General features: G+C 32.4%; 2 long non-coding RNA genes across 2 annotated transcripts; both read right to left on the bottom strand.

The window, feature by feature from the left end:
* Window positions 1–3,783, bottom strand: LOC107438496 (uncharacterized). Its single transcript, XR_001583381.3, has 2 exons — window positions 3,606–3,783; window positions 1–1,176 (listed from the first exon to the last, which is right to left on the bottom strand). It is a non-coding gene; the product is annotated as an uncharacterized lncRNA (long non-coding RNA).
* Window positions 3,784–7,364: 3,581 nt separating this feature from the next.
* Window positions 7,365–10,866, bottom strand: LOC107438495 (uncharacterized). Its single transcript, XR_011636099.1, has 2 exons — window positions 10,636–10,866; window positions 7,365–7,955 (listed from the first exon to the last, which is right to left on the bottom strand). It is a non-coding gene; the product is annotated as an uncharacterized lncRNA (long non-coding RNA).
* Between the last annotated feature and the right edge of the window lie 392 nt (window positions 10,867–11,258).

Here is an 11,258-nt window from a genome sequence, read left to right as displayed (position 1 = left end):
TCCTATATTATAAAATATTTATTTCAAAAATCATGGTTCCGTACTTTAAGTGAAGCGTGTTACAACTAAAATTACATCGTACAATAAGCAATGACATTCTGAAAATAAGTTAGGTAAAAAGTGTACTGTTTAAATTTATTAACAGAAATACACATGCAAAGCACACAACAAAATGGTTTTCATGCATAATGCAATAACATTTAGTATATATATATAGTTTATATAGTTTACTTAAAAGCACAGTTGATAATCCAACATCATATGATAAAAATTTGACTAAAAATCATTCATGAAATAAAATTTTTAGATTTTTGTAAAACTTAAATGTCTTGTCATCTGCTCCTAAAGTATCAGAGAGGTAATTTAGCTTAATCCTAGTATACGTTACGCGGTGGATTTGGTGACATTTAAAAAGGCCATAATGTTTGGAATCAGTAGTTGTAGATTTGGTTCGACATAGTTGGTTAGATATAGTTTTTTTCTCGTTTAGTACCACTATCCGGTGTACATTTTCAACGTATACCCTACACCGATGTCGTCTTAAGGTTGTGCTACATCCCGGTATACCAACATTTTCGCGACAATGGTCAATGTATCATTCCATTTGTTGGCGACATTTTTCAAAATCAAATTAAGCATGCATCGTATACTAGGATTTTACGGTAATTAGATGACACAGAGAGTCCAATTTTAAGATGAAAAAGCCCTACATGTTGATCCACTGAGATATCGATCAGATCAATTCATTGTATTCCAATTTAGACATCTGCGGTGAAGGATGTAAATATCCATGGAGATAGAATAAATATTAACTGCAAATCTGATTTTGGAATCAACAGATAATGCAGTAGAATGTTTCTTATTGCCCAAAAGCTAAACAAGTGCATCCAATGGAAGAAAAACCTTGTTCTAAAATTCCAGTTTTTATAAATAGAGATAGATATAGCGGTTGTAAACAAAATGAAGTAAATCCTCAACACCAAGCTGAAGGCACTCGTCATAATGTATATTATGTATGTAATGAATAAAGTAGCCGTGATCATGGTATTGATTTCAATAGTGTCTCCTATGTAAAGTTTCAACTCTCTGATAGCTTCAGTAGCCGTTAAAGCAACAAAAAATCCTGCCGGAGCAGCCTTGAGCAGCAGCAGCAAAGAGTACCAAATTTGATTCCACCTGGAAAAAAAAAATTCTTGAAAATTTGAAATACAGCTGATGAAAATAAAACGTCATAAAATTGTCAGTTGTTTTAGCATTTTGCGTTAAGGGGTCACAGTACCTTTGCAGAAATTTCTTTAAATAAAGGTATAATCATTCATTTTGTGGGTGCTTTACATGATCATTTAACTTATAATCAGTAATTCATCTTCAAAAACTAATTAAACTGATTAATTTTTTTAAAATTTAAAAAAAAATTCAAATTCAAATTTTTAAATCCCCAGATCTTTTTTATTTTAACTTATTTTAAAAAAATGCTTTTTTTCTTAGTGATTACAATATTCATCTTAACAATTTTGCGCATTCATTTTTTGAAATAACAATTAAAATAATTTTTATAGATTATTTTGTAAAAACGTAGCAGAAAAAGGTTAAAAATTCCTGTTAGATATGTATAACATGCTGTAAAAATTGTAATATCTCATAAAATGCTTATTCCATGCACAGTTTAACTAAGTGTATTATGTTTAAGATAAAAAAAAGTTTACTTTATCTTAAAAAATTCCTTAGGGAATTAAGATTAAAACTCAAAATAATCACCTATGAGAAAAAGCACTTTAAAGTTTGTCTGCTGAGCAAGTTTCTGCATTAGGGAAATCTAAAATCATTCATAACTTTTTTAAAAATGTTGATAGAGATGATTTTTTGCCAGTGCACTTGAAATAATTTGAAGTTTTATTAAAAGCAATAAAAATTTTTTCGATGTTTTGGTCATTTTTTAGGTACTGTGACCCCTTTTGCGTTTAAGTAACTATAATAAGTAGCAGACCAAGTGTAATAATAATTACTGAAAGAAATTGGTCCTAATGAATTCCGCAATGCACCACCTTTTATATGATTTATAATCTTTGCTAAAAGAAAAGTATACACATAAAGTTTCGAAATCAATGCGTAAGCTGGTAAAAAATAATAAATATAAAATAAAATCTGACAAATCTCGATTGTGGAAGGCGGAAATAAAAATATTGAAATTAGTTTCCGCAGGAAACACTAAGAGGAATGGAAAATTGACTGTTAGGAACAACTTCAAGTTTCATGCGGCAACCAAACTGGCTTTGAAGGTTCATAATCCCGCCTTCTTCAATAATGATTTATATGATTTTTACAGCAATTGCTTAAATATTAAGATGTAACCCTAAAGGGTTTTTTTTTACTTCATTTATCATGGTTTCTAAACATATATTTCAAGATCTGACATGATGGAACACTTTATATAAAGTGATTTATAAAAGCTGTCATTATGGAACAGCCTGTATAAAGCGATTTATGAAGATTGCGATCACTGAGCACCGCTTTAAGGCGATTTACGTTAAAGTTTGCTTTAGGAAAATCGACAACAATAGGACTGTGAGAAAACTAAAGAACTGAATAAGCTTCAAATGTGCCAATTAAGTGAATTAGAGTCGCGGTGGCTCAGGGAATAGAGCACTCACCTTCCAATGAGGTAAACCGGGTTCGAATCTCAGCAATGACTGGTTGATACAAATTAAGCCCCCGGCTCGCACAGATCTCAGTGCTGACGTAAAAATGTCCTCCGTGGTAGACGTATCATAGGTTAGAGTTTTCTTGCTGTCAGGCTAACCGTGGGAGGTTTTCGAGGTTTCCTCTCCATGTAACGCAGATGCGGGTTAGTTCAATCAAAATATCCTTCACAAAGGCAAATTTTTAGCAATACTTGATCCAGGACTTTCCTTGTCCTCTGGATTGGGTTCAAAATTAGAAGGCTACGGAGTTGAACACTGGTATTCACAAACCTTAACATTGGGTCAGCTTTTCAACAGTTCTTATAAAATTAAATGAAGCCAAGTGAATTAATATTGCTGAATGAACAAACATCATATTAAGTGTAATTTTGAAATATTTATCATTTTGTTTTAATTAAGTGTACGGGCTTAATTTGTTTTTCTCGATCATTTTGTGAATAATCACATGATAGATCAATATAATTTCTGACAGGGTTTTTTAAATTTACTAATATGTCTCATAATATGTTCTTCTTTTAAAATATTCAATTACAATTTTTCATGAAATTTCCATAACAAAACCTTATCTTTCTGATTCGAACAGAATAAAACAGCAAATTTTGGGAAATATTATATGCATAAAGAAAAAGCTTCACATTTTTCATAGATCGATATATTTGCTTATTGATTTATTTATTCAATATAAAATATATTTCCGCTAGCAAAATCTTTCAGTTAATTACTTAGTAAACACTTGAGTACATAAAAAACTTTAACTAACCAAGAGCATAATACTTTTATTAAAAAACTTTTTCAATTATATTTCAAAAAAGAATATTTTTTGTTAAAAAGGTGGTAAGGAAAGTATTAAAAGGATTTTTTTAAGAATTGATTTATTTATATCAGAGACGGAAAATTACTTACATTTTATTACATTAGATACTGCAATTTTAGTCTTTGTAGATCTCAAATTTAAAAACAAAAACTTCAGGCAAAAACAGACCGTTTCTGTCAGTTCGCATCAAAAATGCGCCACATCAATATTGAGACGAATTTATTTTTTATTTATTGGTACAACATGCATTGGGTCTCGCAGTAGACTGATCATTAAGACACGGTTCCCAGCAGATCACCGAAGTCAAGCATCACTGGCTACGGTCAGTGTGCGGGTGGGTGACCACTTGGATCAGTCTGCGTAGGGACCGAGGGTATGCGGTATTGGTCCTCGTTAAACTGTGCTACCGTAAAGTGCTCGACTTCGCGCGCAGGTCGTCGGACTACCGAAGCGGGGGTGCCATACCCTCTGCGGAGGATCAAAATTGCGATGGCATGTCTTCGTATCATCCTCCGGGATGTTTCCCAGACCGTCGCCAATAGCCCATTGTGCAGCTCTAGTGCGACGTAAATTAACAACAACAGCAACAGCAACAACATGCATTGGCTTGTTTTTTCATATAAGGCTAATAAACCTGATCAAGTAGGACGGATAACACAATACACAGAAGGACAGCATCCAGGATGACCGCGGGATTCAAACCCACTACTTCTAAGCTTCGCACAGTGTTTGGTGGGTGATAATGCTCTGCCAGTGAAGCCCCTAATTTTTTTTCTTGGGAGGATATAGCCTGGCAGGTTGGGAGTGGGTCAAATGTCCGAGAGATCGTGAGTTCAATCCCCACCGACCGAAGACAATATGGCGACTTGTGCGCGATAAATCTGTGGGGTCGCAAGGTCCTCCAAGTTCCCATAACAAATCAATACCTTTGGATATACTGGATAGGAGATTGATCATGCTTTGGTTCACACCAAAATCACGATCTGCAGACGGATGGATGGTGTGTGAATGTGTCCTCTTTGTAAAAAAAAAAGGGATGTGAAGTATGTATGTTGTGTTTGGATCATCTTCAAGGATACTTCCTAGATCGTCGCCAATAGTTCATTGGGTAGCTCAATTGTTACGCAAATAGAGGAACCAAAGAACCCTTTATTTCTTTACTTATTAGAACGCAGACGTGCAGGCTTTTGTGATCCATTTTATAAATGCGGTTCATAAGCCTTTGTCAAGTAGAAAGACAGATAGGACAATTTAGAAAATGGCAGGACGAAGATCCGTCCAGGGTTTTACGGGATTCGAACACACTACCCCTTTACTGCAGAGCGTTTGGCGGTTGATACCGCTTGGCCAAGGAGGCCCCTTGACATTCAGTGGTTATGCCGTACTATTACAGGGCTAATGATAAAAGTGGTCACAGATTTATGCCCCAAAGTCATTAGGAAACAGGTACTAGAAAGCAAATGGCCTACAAATGGCTAATTATTTGTTATACACATACCTTCGTGACCTTGCTAAAACAGCTAATAGGTCTGAAGGTAGTGAGTTTAATTTCCACCATAACTTCTGATATTTTCTCGCAATACCCGTCTGAAACCGTTTGTCTGATGCATCATGTTCGTTTTTTTGCAAATGACACCATTTTAACCAAATCCGTAATATCCTTCAAACAATTATGCTGCTTGTTCTTAAATTTTATAATTATTAGATGTGCATACAAAGAAATTTTTTAATTTATGAACGAAATTAATAAAGAACAAAACCGTTGTAATATGGGTTTCGGCCGGAATCGAACCCGCTATTACATAGTTGTTTAACGTAAAGACGATGCATCTCAATCTCTGATACCCCGATGCTTGATGCGGTGGTTTTTGATATCTGCATACTATAGCTCGTTCACCAGGAGTTGGCACTTGGCTCCGCCTTCATCACGTGGTATGCGACGATACTATTTCGCTATTTTTGGGAGAAGGTTGTGAGCAAACTTGAACAATGTTGCTATTTGGCGATCGTTTGGCAAAAATATTTATTTGGCAAACTTTATGTGCATTTTTTTAACAATAAATATTTCATAAATTTGATTATATTTTGCACCATTTCTTATGATATTTCTTTCTTTTGAGTGAATAGTTTGTCCTTTATGAGCCATTTCGCTGGGAGAACAACAGTTTTTAAATTTAAACTACATTTAATTAGCAAGTGTGACAAAAGGTATAATAGCAGATGATAAAGCAAAGTAATGACTGAAAAATAATTCACTTTTTGTGTTTGGCGCAAATTAAGGGTTGTCTCAATTTCAACAACGGAGATGTTTCTCTTCTAACTCCCGCGCTGAAATGAACTCTGCGTCCCAGGAGGTGGAGCCAAGTCTCAACTTCTGGTGAACGAACTATACCTCACAATTGGGTACTTATCTACGACAACAGATACCCACACATGTGACCTATGACGTCAGCGGCAACTGATAGGTTTTAAGCGAAATGGCGCGTTAGAGCTGCGCTTAGTTTCTCCACACAAGTTAGAATGTTAATTAACGTGAAGTTAATTAAATTCAGCGCCATATCGCACATTGACTTTATTGAAATATAACTCTTTTTCGTCTATGTCTTTTACCTAACTTAGATTTATTATTTGTTTATGTATTTTATTGTAACCATGATATATTTTTGCTTTGTATACCCGACATTTTCGATGCAAAATTAATCTGTTTATGTTCTGCATAGCTTCATGTCTGTCCTTGTGTTAAGAAATATATATTAACCGAATTGAAATTTTTGAGAAAGAATCTTTGTAAAAGAATATGGAATATGGGGTTACTTAAAAAATAGATATTTGGCAACCTTGCTTGTTCGAAATTGAATGGAAAGAACAGTTGCTAACGTAAACAAATGTCAGGTTTCAACAACTAATCAAGATAGAGAAAACGACACTAGGTTACTTGTAAGTATCCCATTGAAGTTTTTGAGAAAATTATAAATTACGAAATAAAAAAACGTGAAGAAAAACGAGATTTGACGGAAAACTTTTAGTGTGAAACTCATTTTATTCTTTTAGCATTTTAATTTGTTATTTCTGATGGATATCACGCCTAAATTATGCAGTTTTTCATTACACAAACTATTAGACAGAAACAAATTACTAAAGACATTTTGCAGCCTCTTCATTTTTCACGACACGTAATTAAAGGGCAAATATGATCCCTTTTTCGGTTCCTGGTATATCGCAGTTACCTTGATTGTGGTGCCAAATCTCATTTCTTAGGGAAGTAAAACGTTTAGAATCGAAATCTTGTAGCATCTTATTCATAGTGTGACAAATTTGGCTAAAAGAATTTGTCCAATTTACTAAATTTCTTTTTCAATATATTTCTAAATATATAATATTTTATATTCATGCATATGTGAATATGAAGATCGAATGAGGTATGAAGTTATGATCATATGAAATTACTATCATATATAATTCTGTTTCGATAAAGATAGCAAATGCATAATTATATGCATCTAGAATCATCGTAAATTTTAGAAAGAACACTTATCAAAAATTAATGTTTTTTTTACTAATTTATTTATCACATACTTAGCTTTTTTTTAACCTCGTGTAGACATTTACTAACGGTGGGCTGTCTTGCATTAATTTTCATAATTACATATCCTATTAAACAAAAAACTTTTCGTCAATAATCAATCTATTATGGATCTTTCAGAAATTTCTTTTCAAACCAATATTTTTGACTATTCGTAGTCCTGATAAAAGCGCAACGCAATTTGTAGGTTAATAAGCAGCAGCGCGCAGGAGGTACAGCACTCTAGTTTGCTTTAAACCACATACATAAGAAATGGTACGAATCATCCCAAGAACAGCTTTTAATAAAACCACTTTATAGCCAAAAATCTTTGCAATACTCAATTTAAGGAAGTAACATTTCTTAATATAATGATAAAAATTCAATTAAATCTATTAAAAAAGGTTAATAACACGATTTACATATATTATGAATTTCACTAAATTTCACAGTTTAACAAGAAAAGCTTCCTGTTTAACTAGAAAGTGTCCGGTTAAAAACACTTTTGATCATCAACGAGTCTTGATCTGAAAACCACTTGCTGTCCACCAGATGATCTTGCAGTAGAAAAAAACAGGAAAGGTGCACAAAGTGGAAGAGAAATCTGTTCGCAAATGCCCAGTTCTTATAAGCAGAAGGTGCCTGACTAATGATGAAGAAAATGATGTAAGCCTTTGATACAAGACTCTGATCAGCCATGGCTGCGTTGATTAGACTAAGTAGTGGTACAAGTGATTGAATCAAGAGGATGATTCTAAAGCGTTCTTCTCCACAGGATCTGACTTGACCGACAGATAGAGCTAGGAAGAAAGCCAGCATAAACGCAAGAGGAGCAAAGTTATTGAATTTGCAACAAATAGGCAGTATCAGATCAGACCTATGAAATAGAGTAAGAAGCTCAATAAGTAAACATTAAAATTAGCAATATGGCACAACAATCAAACTAAAATGGTTGGAAGCAGTAACCTATTTACCTAAGTGCGACAGAGTTTGAGTGTTATAAGATTAGCACCAAGGAAAGTTCGACAAATGGGGTTACGCGAAATTAAAAAGATAATTAAGCATGTTTTTATACAAAATTCAATGATTATTAGATATTAACTACTAGGGAGTATTTACAGGATAGGTACTAGTCAATTTTTTTATAATCGTTTAAAGTTGTTGCCGTACTTGCGTCTGGTTCAAGATTTTAGGGCAATTTTTGTATCTAATCCATATACAAACCAAGATGCAATTTGAAATACTACCATAAGTATAGTTGGTTGATTCTAAAATTTAATTTCATCAACATTTTGTCAGCCATTTATAACATCAGCTTACATGGTGTAATAAACTGAGTCTAGAAGAAAAAAGGGAAAATAGAAAAGAACAATAGCTAAGAAACTCTTGGGGTCAAAGTTGAGATGAACATCCTGGGATCATATATCACATAATGATTTGTAAGAATTGTTTTCATTCATTTGTAAGGAGGACCTCATACATTGATTCGCAAGGGGGACCACATACATTCATTTGCAAGGAGGACCTCATTCATTCATTTGTAAAAAGAACTCAAGATTTGTATGTAAAAAAATGCCTTCATTCAGTAGTAAGAACTTTATGCATTCATTTATTTACAAGAAAAACCTCATACATTCACTCATTTGTACGAAGAACCCTATTAATTATAAAAGTTACTTGTATATATTTTTAAATTTTCAAGCATTTTAAAAATTTTATTTAAACCTTTCTATGACTGCATTATTTTTTACAAAATTAAATCAGTTTATAAAATACGAAAGGCTGTCAAAGTTCCTTAACGAAAAATATTTAAGGGTACTTGTCAATAGTATAGAGAGCAATTTTACATTTTTCTGAACAATAAATTAAAAAACATTTCCATTACAATGACTTTTACAGCAATTAAGAATGGCGAAATTAGGCAACATTTTTCATCAAAGCAGGGTTTTTTGTTGTTTATTTTCTTCAGAAGACAAATTGTGAAATTTATTTTTTAAGATTAACTTTTTGGGAAATCATTAAAAAGTACATTTTCAGAATTTTATAAACTTAAAAAGTTGACATTTCAGTAACTTTAATAACATTAACTTCATAAAATATGTCAAAACTGCCAGTTTAGGAAACAATTTTTCCATTACGTTCTATCTTAACACCTAATCAAAACTGCATTTTATGCTCAAAATTTCTCTTTCTTTTCGCATATTATCATTTAAAACATTCTTGTTAAGATTTTAAGAAAAGAACATGGTAGATGTCATACTAAAAGATTTGAATTTACAAAGTTAAAAACATTAAAAGTTTAAGATTAATTTATCTTAGGATTCAAACGAGATTTTCAATGAAGAAAGGTGTTATATAAATTATATATCCTGGAAATTCTATACATGCTAAAGTTGATTATTTGGAATTTAAATTAAAATGTAATTTATCATGTTCTTTCACTCAACGCTTCAGAAAACTAACTCAATAGATGAACAATTTAAATGATATTTCAAAATATTCAAGTACACATAATTAAAAACACTGAATTAAGAAAAAAACCAATTTTTTAAAAATGTATTTTTTAATAAAAAACATTTTATAAAATATTTTCTGGTGATTGTAGTTATTTAAAAATTATTATCTCTAAAATTAAAAATAATTTTGCGTGTTCTTCTACCAAGNCTTGTAGAAATGTATTTTTTAATAAAAAACATTTTATAAAATATTTTCTGGTGATTGTAGTTATTTAAAAATTATTATCTCTAAAATTAAAAATAATTTTGCGTGTTCTTCCACCAAGTGTTTTATTCGAAAATCTTAGTGGAATAACAGTATCATATGTTTATATTTGAGTGCTAGAGACGTTTAAGTTCCTTTTTCCATCCATTTTGAAAATAGCAGCATTGGGGTGAGACATTCTAGACTTGAATGATTGGTTAGCAATAGAGTATATTTTTAAAAGATAAAAATAATTATTTAGTATTCTCGACAAAGTGGAAGAACAGCGTAAATTATATTTAATATTCAAATTTCGAAAATCTCAAAGCATTATGCCCCACATTTGAAAAGAACATTAAGTTTTTAAGTAGGTTTCAAGGAAAACTGATGTTCTATTAATAATTTCTTACTGATTAAATACATATTAAAATTACAATTTTATATTAAAATGTGATTTAGCATGCTCTTCCACTAAGTTCTTCTTTCCAAAAATGCATAGCTATCCGGTTACAGAAATAATGAATATAATATTACTGTAACTGAATCATATGTGTATGTCAATAATTTAACCATAAATAACAAAGCATAAAAGTTCTTACTAATATTTTATCTTCTTACTAATTTATTTTATGTACAGAATAGTAATCATATTTCAGTAAACCAATTATCAAGATTCATTTTATTTAAAAGCATATTAATTTGGTAGTGTAATGTATAGAAAACTTTTAAGTCAAACTTATTTAAAAACAATTTCATATAATATGAAACTATATTAATTGTAAATATTTCTTTACTAAGTTACAGTAGAATTAACAACATACGATACCTAGTTCTTATAAGTTTCTGAACATACTTACAAGATTGAAAACATTTTTAGATATAAACTCCACCGATCGAAATTGCAGTAAAGTAGGAGGATCTCATCCAAACTTGATCTTTCAACTGGAAACTTAATGCTACTTTCGAGCAAAAGTATAAATTACAACTGAAAAATCTTCATCAAATGATGAGCGTTATAATATAATTAATGACAACGCTGTACACCAAGAAGTTAATACTCGCTGTCGTCCGTAAGATTGTTGTTGTTGTAGTTCATTTACGTCGCACTAGAACTGCATGATGGGCTATTGGCGACGGTCTGGGAAACATCCCTGAGGATGATCCGAAGACATGCCATCACAATTTTTATCCTCTTCAGAAGGGAAGACACCCCCACGTCGGTAGCCCGACGACCTGCACGTGAAATCGAGCACTTTAAGGTAGAACAGTTTAACGAGGACCAATACCGCACACCCTCGGTCCCTACGCAGACTGATCCAAGTGGTCACCCACCCACACACTGACCGCAGCCAGTGATGTTTGACTTCGGTGATCTGCTGGGAACCGTGTCTTAACGATCAGTCCACTGCTGGACCGTTCGTAAGATAATTAACTAATTATAAGGAACAAATTCAATTGATAAGGAGAAAAGGTTCGGCTC

Source organism: Parasteatoda tepidariorum, chromosome 2 (assembly GCF_043381705.1).
Source record: "Parasteatoda tepidariorum isolate YZ-2023 chromosome 2, CAS_Ptep_4.0, whole genome shotgun sequence".
NCBI classification, from domain to species: Eukaryota; Metazoa; Arthropoda; class Arachnida; order Araneae; family Theridiidae; genus Parasteatoda; species Parasteatoda tepidariorum.
This window is presented reverse-complemented; position numbering and strand designations above follow the sequence as displayed.